This window comes from Silene latifolia, chromosome 1 (genome assembly GCF_048544455.1).
Source record: "Silene latifolia isolate original U9 population chromosome 1, ASM4854445v1, whole genome shotgun sequence".
NCBI classification, from domain to species: Eukaryota; Viridiplantae; Streptophyta; class Magnoliopsida; order Caryophyllales; family Caryophyllaceae; genus Silene; species Silene latifolia.
The window spans coordinates 126,905,978-126,920,202 of record NC_133526.1 but is presented as its reverse complement, the minus strand read 5'-3'; the positions used below and the strand labels follow the sequence as shown (position 1 = coordinate 126,920,202).

Sequence of the window (14,225 nt, the reverse complement as noted above, 5' to 3'; positions counted from 1 at the left end):
ATTTCTGTGCTTTTTATGTAGCATCTGGCTACAAATACCCCCGAATATTCTACTTTGGTCCGTTTATTGTAATTTGCAGAAGTTGACCGAGGAGGAGCTAAATCGAGCCTCAATTGTCCCAATTGTATGCATTCATGGGAAATAAGGAGCCGGAGTCTAGGAATCTTACACTTTGAGGACGTATGAGCTGAGTTAAGGAAGATATTCAAGTCCTGATGCGCCTATGTAGCTCGATCGAATGCTTTATACACTCAAGACTGGTCGATCGACCAGTTCATGGAGTCGATCGAGGAGGTTCAGCAAGCAGAGCTCGATCGAGAGGATGTCCTAGCTCGATCGAGTGATTTGGTGTTCGATCGAGTAGTATCTCTACTCGATCGAGGGGATTTCGTGTGTTTTTGGTTTATTTCCGCCTAATCTTTTATGGGCTTTTGTAATCAGTCCATAGATTAGGTTTAAGACAGTTTTAGCATTATAAGACTGAGGAGAACACTACGTTCTTCCATCTGGGGACGACATACATTTTCATCTGTTACTTTGTCACTGTTCTTGGAATTCTATTCTCTACCTTGCTACTCGAATTCGGTATTATCAATTTAATTTACTTCTTTATCGTATTTATTGTTTTTAATTCCTTCTCTCTATTTACATTTTAATCGTTCAATCAATTAGGTTATTCATCATGTTTAGTCTTAATTGTTTGGCTATTGCTATTGTTAATCTGACAATCATGAGTAGCTAATTTTCTATGCTAAGACTATAGGGGACCCATGATTTGAAGGGAGAGTAATCGAATTACTAGATCAATGCCGGTATTGTCTTTGTTGCTTAAATGCTACAAATAACTGTAATTGCCTAATTGAGTCGACGCAATTAGACCCTTATCCTTGGTGGACCTTGACCTGGACCGAAAGGTTGGAAGAGGGAGACTAGTAGCGAACAATAGAGTATTGCAGCGAGGGCGAAAGTTAAACTGTTTACACTTTAGGGTGAATTAAGGACCGAAAGGTGACGTTCGCTACCCCTTAGACCGTACTGCATTGACCTGGGACCTAGATTACTCGACCGGATGATTATGGCGAACCGCTTGTCTTAGCTATTCCCTTTTATCTGTTAACTCCTCCTTTTATTTTCTTTCCCTTACTCTGTTAGTTTAGAAATCACAATCTATAAACCCCCAAAATTGGTTACTTAGACGAACCTAGTTTAGCAAACAAATTCCTACCTCTCTGTGGATTCGACCCGACCTCCCTAGCTATATTAGTTAGTTGGAACCAGTTGGTTTATTTTTGACAGGTACGCGACAGACGTGTCAAAAGTCATCACTTGTTGAAGATGATGAATTAGTGTTATTTTTAGAAAGTAAAGAGCTTGCAACTTACAAAGAAATTTGTTGATTCAAGTTGATTACTTCTGGAAAGTAATGAACATATGACTTATGATACGTGCATATTCTATACACTTTATCCGCGGTTTTGGCACGTATTTCCATCCGTATTTGTTAGCTTTAAGCTACTATTTCTCCCGAAACAGTTTACTTTGCATTTTCTATGATTTATTGTAGGAATGAGTGGAAGTAAGCTAAATCGTCCTCCGGAGGCAACTTCAGGGAAGCTTGGAAGAAGAGGGTTCAGATTTACTCACCCTGGGATGCGTGCATTGGAGTGAGGAGCTGTTTTTGAAGAAAAGAAGTGTTTCTACACAGCCCCGCCAGTCGATCGACTATGCTTCACAGTCGATCGACCAATGAAGTACAGCAGACGCTACTGTTCTGAAGTGACCAGTCGATCGACCATGCTGACCAGTCGATCGACCAGTCTGCGAGCTGATATTGATTTTTCGTTTAAGACTTTTAAAAGCCCAACTTGTAATTAACTTTTGGCATCTGTTAATCAGAAGAACGCAACAATAATTATGTGATGCTTTCATTATTGAAAAAACTCAGTTTTTAGATCTAGCTTTGGGAACGGAAAACCTGGAATTCGATTACGTTGTTCATCACTTTTATTTAGTAAGTTTTATGCAAATTCTCCCTTCTTGAATTTCTTGTTGTTCCAATTCTTTGTTACCGCTTTAATTTCAGCAATTTCAGTTATGTCGAATTTATTCTTTGTTATCAATTTTGCAATTGTTATAGTTTCAATCATGCATAGCTAATTTCATTGATTGGGAACAAGGTGAGGCATGGCGAAAATTAGGATTGTTTTGTAGTATGAATTCTTCCGTATCATTCTTGTTGTCTTTTGATAAACCTTTTTACTAGATTGAAAGATTAGTAATTCGAATTATCGTTAGATTTGGAATTTCCCTTGAGCGAAAGCTTTGAGAAATTTTGGGGAATTAATAGACCGTAAGGTTAATTTGAGCATTGATCGAAAGGCTTGCTCGTGTTCCCTGAGACCGTATTATAGGACCTCTGCTACCTTATTGACCTGACCTTAGCCATGGTGAACCGAAGTTCCCGATCTCCCTTTTATCTTGTTGAGAAACTCTTATTTTAGCAATTAGTCAATTTAGTCAAACAATTTCAAAACCCCCCATTTAATTGTTACTTTTATAGACTGAAAAATAGCAAACAAAATCAACCTTGTCTCTCTGTGGTTCGACCCTTACTATCACTAGCTATAGTTTTAGTTTGGAATTATAAACTTAATTTTGATACAAAACGACGGTATCAAATTTTGGCGCCATTGCCGGGAAGGCGGTGTAATTCTGTTTGCTTTATTTTTAGTTTATTTTTCTTGTCTCAAGGAACTTTGGTTCCTTGAGGCCGCTGCTTACCTTTGCTTCTAGTTTTGCTTTTGCAGAGTTAGAAGACAGGTTTTTGAGAGGAAGGCTTGAGTACTCTCAGTTCTGCGAATATGGCTACAATATATGATAATCTTCAGCCAAAGGAACACCATCTTCCAAAGGGGCACCAGTTACCTACCGTTACTACGGGTAACTTCGAATTTCGTTCCTCTTATATCGATTTAGTGGAGCGAAATCAGTTTGCTGGTCTACCAGATGAGGATCCCTTGAAGCATATGGAAATTTTCACGGACTCTTCTTTGTTCCATACCTATACCAGCTGGGGTGACTCAGGATGAAGTAAAGGGGTTGATGTTCTTATACTCCTTGAAGGATTCGGCGCGAGATTGGTACCGTTACCTTGATAGGGTAGCAGCTGGAGTCACGGATTGGACATCTCTAGCATTAGCCTTATACAAGAAGTACTTCCCACTTTCAAAGACTGACGCCTTGAGAAGTAAAATCACAAGTTTCCAGCAAGGAGCTGATGAGGGTTTTTGTGAAGCATGGGGACGTTTCAAAAGTTTGGTCCGAGCTGTCCCTCACCATGGCTTCCAGCAGTGGTATCTTTGCAACTTATTCTACAATGCTTTATATGATGATTACAAGGTCATCCTGGACGCAGTTGCGAATGGTAGGTTCCAAAACAATACCGGTCAGAATAGAGGTTGGAACACTATTGAGGAGATTGCGGTCCATAGAGCTGAGTTTGGGAGTTCACGTGGGAATTCACGGAAGAAAAGTGATGAAATGAGTACCGTTGTGACACTCATTACTTCTATTACTGCTCGTCTTGAGAGGCTCGAGGCCTCTGAAGCTTCCAAGGAAAGAGTTGAAATTCATGTCCACAATTCAGATGAGACCGTGGAGTTGAGAGAAATGGTCCAAACTCTTTTGATTCAAGTGGCGAATATGGAAGCAGCCGGGATTGAGTCCTCAAAGAATTTTGTGAAGCAGTTGGAGAATATAGAGGCTAAGCAAGTTGCCAATTCTTCGAGTAAATGTGAAGGGCCAATTGAAACAATTAACGCCATTAATCTCAGAAGTGGCCTCTCTTATGAAGGTCCCGACAAGCCAAGAGGAGACTCGGAAAATGATGAAGAGTCTAGTTTAATTTCTGGTGCAAAAACGAGCTCAACGCCAAGATTTGCCGGGTCGATCGACCAACATTGTCGATTGATCGATCAAGCGTCGAGATAAAAAAGTTTCGATCGAAACTATTCACACCAAAGACAAGCAATCGATCGACCAACATTGTCGATCGATCGATCGAAGTCACCGACGAAATTAATTCTGAACAGGAACTGTTCACGCCCAGCCAAGTTGGTCGATCGACCACTCATACCGGTCGATCGACTGGGTCTTCAGTGCAAGACGCAATTCAATCAACCAATTTGCATGATTCTACACTTATTGATGATTTGACGGAGGTTTTAAACTTACGGAAACCGAAGGTTGCTGATCCTACGGCCAGTGTTGCAGTCCCGTATCCGGAACGTTTGAAGAATACTAAGCTGGAGCGCAAGTTTGGTAAGTTTCTGGAGATGGTCCAGAATCTTGAGGTAACGGTTCCTTTCACTGATTTAATTACCCAGGTACCCTCTTACGCTAAATTTATGAAAGACATTCTAAATCGTAAGAGAAATTTTCGTGATGATCGTAATGTTGCTTTTGTGGAAGAATGTAATGCTCTTTCGCAAATTAATGTACCACCTAAATTAAAGGACCCGGGTAGTTTTTCAATTCCTTGCACTATAGGTAACCACGAAATTGGAAAGGCCCTTTGTGACTTAGGGGCCAGTGTCAGTGTCATGCCGTATTCTGTTTGCGAAAGGTTAAATATTGGTAGACTTAATGTGACTGATATTACCGTTCAAATGGCAAATAGATCGACTCAGAGACCTATAGGAGTTCTAAAGGATGTACCCGTTCGAGTGGGTAAGTTTTTTATTCCTATCGATTTCGTTGTTTTGGACATTGCAGAGGACAGTCAGATACCTATTATTTTAGGTAGACCGTTTTTACATACAGCTGGGGCTGTAATAGATGTCAAACGCGAAACCATTACCTTAGAGGTAGGGGATGACACCATTGAGTTCAGTCTTGCTCACAAGGCGACTACTGACGATGATACGTGTTATTCCATTGATATTGTTGACAGGGCTGTTAGTTACAATTGGAGGGAATCCTTAGCCAAGGATCCCTTAGCTGATCTAACTGGTTCAGATGAGTGTGCAGGTACTACAGTGGAGAATGCTGAGGAGCCAGATGCTTTGGTAGCCTCAATGGAGAGCTATGAGCTCACAGAGGAAGAAGATGAGATGCTCTTGAGCCTAGCCAACGAGAACTTGGTAAACACTTGCTATACCGTTGAAGCTGATTCTGTCTATGTTGTAGAGGTAAAAGTGCCAGAGCGTAAGCCACTTCCTCCTAATCTTAAGTATGTTTTTCTAGATGATACGGAGCAGTACCCCGCTATTGTTAGCTCTAAGCTTAATGATGACCAGCTGTCTGCTTTGATGTGTGTGCTTAAGAAAAACAGGAAGGCTTTAGGTTACTCTTTGGATGACATTAAGGGCATCAGCCCTGATGTTTGTATGCACAGGATAGAGTTGGAGGACGGCCACAAGCCTTACAGAAAGGGTCAACGCAAGTTGAACCCGAAGATGCAGGAAGTTGTTATGGCTGAGGTGATGAAACTACTCGATGCAGGTATTATTTATACAGTTGGCAACTCCAAGTGGGTTAGCCCAGTTCAGGTAGTCCCGAAGAAAGGAGGGACTACCGTGGTTAAAAATGAGAAAAATGAATTAATACCAACTCGAGTAGTGACAGGGTGGCGGATGTGCATTGATTATAGACAGTTAAATGCCGCCACCAAGAAAGACCATTTCCCTCTCCCCTTTGTTGACCAAATGAATGAAAGATTGGCCTCTAACAAATTTTTCTGTTTTCTAGACGGATATTCAGGGTTCTTTCAGATCCCTATTCATCCAGATGATCAGAGTAAGACCACTTTTACCTGTCCACAAGGTGTTTTTGCGTACCGTAGAATGCCTTTCGGATTGTGTAACGCCCCTGCTACCTTTCAGAGGTGCATGATGGGGATTTTTTCTGATTATATAGAGAACATTATGGAGGTATTCATGGATGATTTCTCAGTTTATGGTAGTGACTTTGATCGTTGTTTAGCTAACCTTGATAAAGTCATGCAGCGTTTTATTGATGTTAATCTTGTTTTAAACTGGGAAAAATGTCAGTTTATGGTCAATGAGGGAGTTGTGTTAGGGCATCTGATTTCTGATAAGGGTATACATGTTGACAAAGAAAAAGTGCAGGTGATTGAGCAATTGCCTCCTCCCGTGAATGTTAAAGGAGTGAGGAGTTTCCTTGGTCACGCCGGTTTCTATCGGCGTTTCATTAAGGATTTTTCGAAAATTGCTAAACCACTTACACAATTGCTCCTTAAGGATGCTGTCTTTGAGTTTACTGATGAGTGCCTTTTAGCTTTTAACAGGTTGAAGGAGGCTCTAGTTTCTGCACCAATCATTCAAATTACTTTGATTGGGATCTCCCATTTGAGATCATGTGTGATGCCAGCGATTATGCAATTGGTGCAGTTTTGGGACAGCGAAAGAATAAAGCTTTGAATGCCATATACTATGCGAGCCGAACTCTGGATGAGGCTCAAGTCAACTATTTTACCACTGAGAAAGAGTTTCTAGCTGTAGTTTTTGCCTTAGACAAATTTCGGTCTTATTTGTTAGGTTCTAAGGTTATTGTTTATACTGACCATGCAGCGCTGAAGACTCTCTTTCTCAAGAAAGATGCGAAGCCGAGGCTTTTGAGGTGGATACTCCTTTTGCAGGAGTTTGATTTGGAGATCAAAAATAAGAAAGGAGCTGAGAATGTGGTGGCTGACCACTTATCTCGTCTGCAGCTGACAGAAAGGGAGGATTCGTTACCTATTAATGATTCTTTTCCTGATGAGAGTCTGTTAGCTATCACTACTTCAGGGTCTTATCCACCTCCGTGGTTTTCTGATTTTGCTAACTTTGCTGTGACAGGTAGGATACCACCCGAGCTTTCATGGCAGCAGAAGAAGCGGTTCGTTTATGATGCTAGACAATACTTTTGGGATGATCCTTATGTTTTCAAGGAATGCGCAGACGGTCTCATCCGGAGATGCGTGCCTCAATGGGAGGTAAAGGATATCCTAGAAGCTTGCCACTCTTCTGCCTATGGTGGTCACCATGGTCCATCCCGGACTGTGGCTAAGGTACTCCAATCTGGTTTCTATTGGCCAACTTTGCATGCAGATTGTCGCAATTTTGTTGCTGAGTGCGATGCTTGTCAAAGATCGGGGAATATTTCCAAGAGACATGAGATGCCACAGGAAGGCATTCTTGAGGTTGAGATTTTCGATGTTTGGGGCATTGATTATCAAGGACCCTTTCCGAGCAGTCAAGGTAATAAATATATCCTCGTAGCTGTAGATTATGTATCCAAATGGGTGGAAGCTATTGCTACTCCTCATTGCGATGCAAAGGCCGTGATTAAACTGTTTAAAAAGATTATTTTCCCTCGTTTTGGTGTCCCTCGGGTTGTCATTAACGATGGTGGAATGCATTTTAAAGAGAAACAACTTAGTGCTTTATTGACTAAATTCGGTGTCCAACATCGTAAAGGTTTGGGGTATCATCCCCAAACTAGTGGTCAGGTTGAGATTTCTAACAGAGAATTGAAAGAAGTCTTAGCTAAAGTTGTTTCTAAATCACGGAAAGATTGGAGTCTTAAGTTAGATGATGTCTTATGGGCTTATAGAACCGCGTTTAAAACGTCAATCGGGATGTCGCCATACCGATTGATTTATGGTAAGACATGTCATTTACCTGTTGAGTTAGAGCGTAAGTCTTGGTGGGCTATATGTGATTTGAATTTGGATCCTAACCTCTCTCGTGAGAAACGCATGACACATTTGAATGAATTTGGAGGAATTTAGGTTTCTTGGCCTATGACAATGCTAGGATCTACAAGGAGAAAACAAAGCGCTGGCACGACAAGAGAATCATCAAGCGCGAGTTCTATATTGGCGATAAGGTACTCCTTTTTAACGCTTGTATCCGTTTATTCTTGGTAAGTGAAATCCAGGTGGATGGCCCTTACACGGTCACAGCAGTCACAAAGTTCGGATCAGTTGAATTGGAGACCTCTGCTGGAGAAAGATTCAAAGTTAACGGCCAATATGTGAAGCATTATCACGGATCAGATGCATATGTTGGGAAAGTCGAGGTATTGTACTTCGACCCGTTATCGGATGATGTAAAGTGAGGTAAAAAGGTCGTGCAGGACCTCTTAAACTAGCGCTAACCGGGAGGCAACCCGGGTTGTAATTAATTGTAATTTAGGAATTTTATTTTGTTTTTTCATTTAATTTACATTTTGAGCTTTGTTTATTTCTTTTTATTTAGCATTTCATGGTTTGAATAATGGGCGCCTTTGAGAATTTTTCCAGGAATTTGTTTTATGCAAAGCGCGCAAAGTGGTCTACTGAATATTCATGCGAAGTAGAACGGGAAATCGAAGTGGCAGTAATGAATTTTTGACGATTTTGGGTTTAATTCCCAGCGTTTGCAGTCGATCGACTACGTTCCTCAGTCGATCGACTGAGGAGAATAGGGCAGAGGGTACTGTGTATGGATTGGTCAATCGACTTGGTCATATAGTCGATCGACCACTACTCGAGACTCCAGAAGCTGCTGCAAGAGAAGACTGGTCGATCGACTAGGTAAGGTGGTCGATCGACCACAACACGGGTTCAGAAGGCATTCTATTAAGGGAAGTTTTCTTCTTTTGCTCATTCATTCATTCATAAAATCAGAAATCAATAGAAAACCCCTTTTCCTTCCCCTTTCTCGCGTTTTCCCTGCCAATCTCCTCTTGTTCTCGAATTTTCTTGCTTTACTCTTCAAGTTATCATCGAAGGTATGTCTCTAATCTTATACCCATCCTTTATTTTCGACTATTGCTGCATTTCTATGCCCTTATTTCGAGCAATGCTACCCTTTTGATCGAAAAATCAATTTGGGGAAAAACGATTTCAGGCCACTGTCTTTCGATTTTGATGCTTTACTTACCTTTGATATCCTATACCTTTGATTTTCGAGCCATATTAGTAATTATAGGATGCTTAAATCAGTTTCCCCCAAATTGATGAAACCCTAATTTCGGTTCAGTTTCTGAAATTTCGATCGGGTTTTCACGAATTGTTATTGCTGAAGGTCAGGGGAAGATTAGTACTAATTTGTTGTTTTCAGGTAACAATAATGTCAAAAGGAAAGGAGCACATGTTTGAAGGGAAGTCGAGCCAGGGCGCTGCCAAGCGGCCGCGCGGTCCACCACTGATGATTGAGGACACCACGGATAGTCTACCTGACTATCCGCAGGTTATCTTTTCTAATTCCACTCAGCGTGCTAAGTTTTCTCTTTTTGCTGCGAAAATGAAAGTTACAGCTACCCGATTTCTTCATAAACCTACTTTGGAGAAATTAGGCTGTTATGAGTCGGTTGTGTACTTGCTAAACGGGACAAGTATGACGGGTCTTGTGGACATGGCTGAGTTCACATACTACATTTTTACCCTTGAGTTCTTTTCGTCTTATGCTTTTAACTCAGCTTCTTTTGAGGAAAATAAGACTTGTGCTTGCATCTCTTTTCGGCTATTCAATTTCAACTACTCCTTGACATTAGCCGATTTTGCTGGATTTTTGGGTCTTTATTTCGAGGGTAGAACCTCGGATACCTCTGATGTTCACCGAGTCATGTGGTCTTGCATTAGTGACTTTTACGGGCCTAAAAGGACGGGCACGTCCGTTCACTTGTCCCCTCTTCGTTATTTTCTACGGCTAATGGGTAATACCATTTTCGACCGTAAAGAGTCAATTAATGTGAATAACATCGAACTGTCTATCTTGGCGGGCTATCTGAACATTGAAAGTCGGATAGCCCGTATCTATAGCATCGCTTATTTGACTGCCGCTCACTTTCAGACTGTTAGTGAGGGCACCTTGACCACTATTGCTTGTGGCGGATTGGTGACGCGTATCGCCAACCGTCTTGTTTTACTTTTCCCTCGAGAGGAGGCCCCTATTGACCCTGACCTACGTTTCATGGACCTTGCATACGCGAGGGCTGTCCATTGGGTTGATAGACAGAGACGGTGGAAGATCGATTCTTTCATCTGTGACCCCATCCCTGTCCTTGGCTATCCTCCTGTCCTGCCCCTCACCACTGTTTCGGGGGCAGTCCGCACGCCCTTACCTAGCTACAGGCTCCCTATCAGGGCGGGTACCACTACTGCTAGCACCTCGAGGAGAGCTCGTGCCTCCTCTTCGCAGACACCCTCTTCCACCACTCCTGCTCCCACCGGCTACCCGGATACTTTCCGACCCCCTCCACCTTTGGTTGTCCCTCCGGTCATGGACCAAAGGGAAATGTCACGTGTGCTAGGTGATTTGTGCAAGAGCTTTGATCAGCACAGACTTGACACGGCCCTAGCCCTGTACCCAGTCTACGAGGAGTTAGCCCGGACGGGGATGCTCCCACAGGGTGCTTGGACTCAACCTTCCTACTTTGTTCCCCCTATGGGCGGTTACCCTCAGCCTGCCAGGAGACCCCCTCCTACTACTACTGCTGGTGCCACCACTTCCAGGAGATCCTCTGCCGCTGCTACTGCGGAGGAGGAGGAGGAGAGCCACTCGGGGTCCGGAGAGTCTAGTGGTGAGGAGTACGACGGTGGTGATTAGATGCTGGTGAGCTCCCCGTTTTTGGCTGGTTTGGGGAGGTCGTTTTTTGTGAGTTTCCGAACCTTCTTTATTAGTTTCGTTTTTATTTTATTATGCTTTTATTCTTCCCTATTTCTGCTGGTGATTTGCTGCTGAGCACAATGAGGGCATTGTGCGTTTTGGTTTGGGGAGGGTATTTGCATAGTCTTTTGCATCTGCATTTGTTTTTTATTGCATTTCAGTCACATGTTTAGTGCATTTCTGTTTGCATTTGTTTTTCAGTTCAAAAAAAAAAAACAAAACAAAGAAAAAATTGAAAAAATTCATAAAAATCAAAAATATCACGTTTACTTTTGCATATAGTTGAGTCGGATTGGAGTTATTAATGATGATTTTGCACTATTAGTCAAATATGTCATTCCTTGCCTTTTCATAGCTGCTTAGCAAGAATTAAAAGTGATTTCTCAAATTTTGTTATGAAATTCATTTCGGGTAATTAGACTTGACTCATTACTTTTGGCAAACTACTTATACTTTCTAAGATATAGAGCCTATAACTGGTGACATTCATGACCGGTTAATTTAGGATTGAGAGTAGTACTCCCTTCATTTCATGTTTTGCACGTGTATGAGTTTTGATTGCTTATTGCCTATACGCATCGGTTTGTGGTCGGTATTGCAGGTTTTGAGAACTATTGCATCTTTCCCCTTTCTCATTTTGCCCCTTTTAACTCCACTATAAGCCATATCTGCCAGTTGCCCTCAACTACATCCCATATTTAGCTTACCATTATGCCAAGCTAGGAAGTAGTAGAGGAATTTGTCGAATGCAGCAGTTTTGGTTCGTTTTTGTAATGAATGGAGTGAGCAATTATGAGGAGTGGAGGAATTGTAGGAGTGTCAGCCTGAAGGGAAACAGAGGAGAAAATCAGGAGAGAAAGAGAAAGAAAGAAATTTAGAAGAAAAAAAAAGGAGATGATGTTTACCTGGCAGAGAGCACTGGAAGGTGCGGGGTGGTCGATCGACTGCCATCACTGGTCGATCGATCACCAGTTCAGTAGTTGAAAAAAAAAAGGAATGAAAAGAAAGTGAAAAAAACAGAAAGAAAGAAAAGCAATAAAAAGAAAAACTTCGGCTGAGTCGAGAATACACCTCATGTGCTTATTTCATGATTTGGAGGTATTTGTTTTGGGATATTGTGTTGCCTAGTCATTAAAGGCATGGTTTATATTTTGAGTTGGAGGAACGGGATACGGTTTCTGATGGTTTGATAGGTACTAGCTTGGCTCTTACCTTCACTTTTTCCATAATTGTTTTGCCCCTTCTTTCCCACTTAGCCTCACATATCCAAATCTTGCAATACTTCGGCATGTAATAGTCCTTGACGGTGGTTATGCGTGTGTACGGTAGCTAGAATCATTATTCATACTAGTCAAGCATACATGTTTTGTCGGTCGCAGTCTAGGTGAGAGTCTGTAATTTTCTTCCCTCTCTTCTACATATATTCTTACCATTTGCTTTGTTGAGGGAAGAGTGACCTGGGAGAGTCCGAATGTATGAGTCTTGCAAGGTCGAACGCCCGATTTAATTCCATGATATGCATAAATTTGTTCACTTGATTTGAGCTTTGCCGTAGTTGACTATGTGCATTAAACGGTTTGGCATTGACTTGTAGCTAGCTCTGAGATATATACTCCTTTTCATTTAGTTTTTATATGGGTCATAGTGCTTGCTTGGGGACAAGCAAGGTTTGGTTTGGGGAGATTTGATACGTGCATATTCTATACACTTTATCCGCGGTTTTGGCATGTATTTCCATGCGTATTTGTTAGCTTTAAGCTACTATTTCTCCCGAAACAGTTTACTTTGCATTTTCTATGATTTATTGTAGGAATGAGTGGAAAGAAGCTAAATCAAGCCTAAATCGTCCTCTGGAGGCAACTTCAGGGAAGCTTGGAAGAAGAGGGTTCAGATTTACTCACCCTGGGATGCGTGCATTTGAGTGAGGAGCTGTTTTTGAAGAAAAGAAGTGTTTCTACACAGCCCAGCCAGTCGATCGACTATGCTTCACAGTCGATCGACCAATGAAGTACAGCAGACGCTACTGTTCTGAAGTGACCAGTCGATCGACCATGCTGACCAATCGATCGACCAGTCTGCGAGCTGATATTGATTTTTCGTTTAAGACTTTTAAAAGCCCAACTTATAATTAACTTTTGGCATCTGTTAATCAGAAGAACGCAACAATAATTAGGTGATGCTTTCATTATTGAAAAAACTCAGTTTTTAGATCTAGCTTTGGGAACAGAAAACCTGGAATTCGATTACGTTGTTCATCACTTTTATTTAGTAAGTTTTATGCAAATTCTCCCTTCTTGAATTTCTTGTTGTTCCAATTCTTTGTTACCGCTTTAATTTCAGCAATTTCAGTTATGTCGAATTTATTCTTTGTTATCAATTTTGCAATTGTTATAGTTTCAATCATGCATAGCTAATTTCATTGATTGGGAACAAGGTGAGCCATGGCGAAAATTAGGATTGTTTTGTAGTATGAATTCTTCCGTATCATTCTTGTTGTCTTTTGATAAACCTTTTTACTAGATTGAAAGATTAGTAATTCGAATTATCGTTAGATTTGGAATTTCCCTTGAGCGAAAGCTTTGAGAAATTTTCGGTAATTAATAGACCGTAAGGTTAATTTGAGCATTGATCGAAAGGCTTGCTCGTGTTCCCTGAGACCGTATTATAGGACTTCTGCTACCTTATTGACCTGACCTTAGCCATGGTGAACCGAAGTTCCCGATCTCCCTTTTATCTTGTTGAGAAACTCTTATTTTAGCAATTAGTCAATTTAGTCAAACAATTTCAAAACCCCCCATTTAATTGTTACTTTTATAGACTGAAAAATATCAAACAAAATCAACCTTGTCTCTCTGTGGTTCGACCCTTACTATCACTAGCTATAGTTTTAGTTTGGAATTATAAATTTAATTTTGATACAAAATGACGGTATCAACTTACATGAGAGTGTTTAAGTCACAACTCAATACAAGGCTTAGAGCCATGAAAATCCGAAATAAATTCCAAGTGAATTATTAGATATCAAAGCTTGATTGGTAGCAAAGAGTTTTGCACTAGTTGAAATGCTTAAGTCTAATTGGATCTTCTTAGGGATTGTGTTTCATTATGAGATATATATAGCGAGTGAATCTAAAACTCACTTCTTCAATTAGAAGGAATGTATTCAATACATGTCTTGAGTTTTGTAGATTCTTTCAATCCTAAGATAATGTGCAACTTAAGAGATGGTCTTAAGTAGGACATCAATGAGTTGGAATCAATGTTTTGATCATGTTATAAAACTTTTCTCGACAAGTCGAGAAGTTGTGTTTATACATGGAGTTTAGTGGGAGTTACGATTATTTTAATTAGTCTTATATGTGGATGACATATTGATCATTGGGAATGATTTAAGACTTTTGGAGTATTATAATACATCTTTAATATCCGGATTTATGAAGATAAATCTACATGATATTAGCGTCAAATAAGAAGTCTTATGTTGATAAGATTCATGACTAGTTCAATCGAATTGAACATATTTGATTGATTCCATTTGCTTCCGCTGCCGAATCAATTAAATAGGAAATG

The 14,225-nt window shown here is 40.8% G+C and overlaps 1 non-coding gene across 1 annotated transcript; it reads right to left on the bottom strand.

Moving 5' to 3' along the window:
- Window positions 1-3,235: 3,235 nt before the first annotated feature.
- LOC141619631 (small nucleolar RNA R71) lies at window positions 3,236-3,344 on the bottom strand. Its single transcript, XR_012531768.1, has one exon. It is a non-coding gene; the product is annotated as a small nucleolar RNA R71 (small nucleolar RNA).
- Window positions 3,345-14,225: the final 10,881 nt, after the last annotated feature.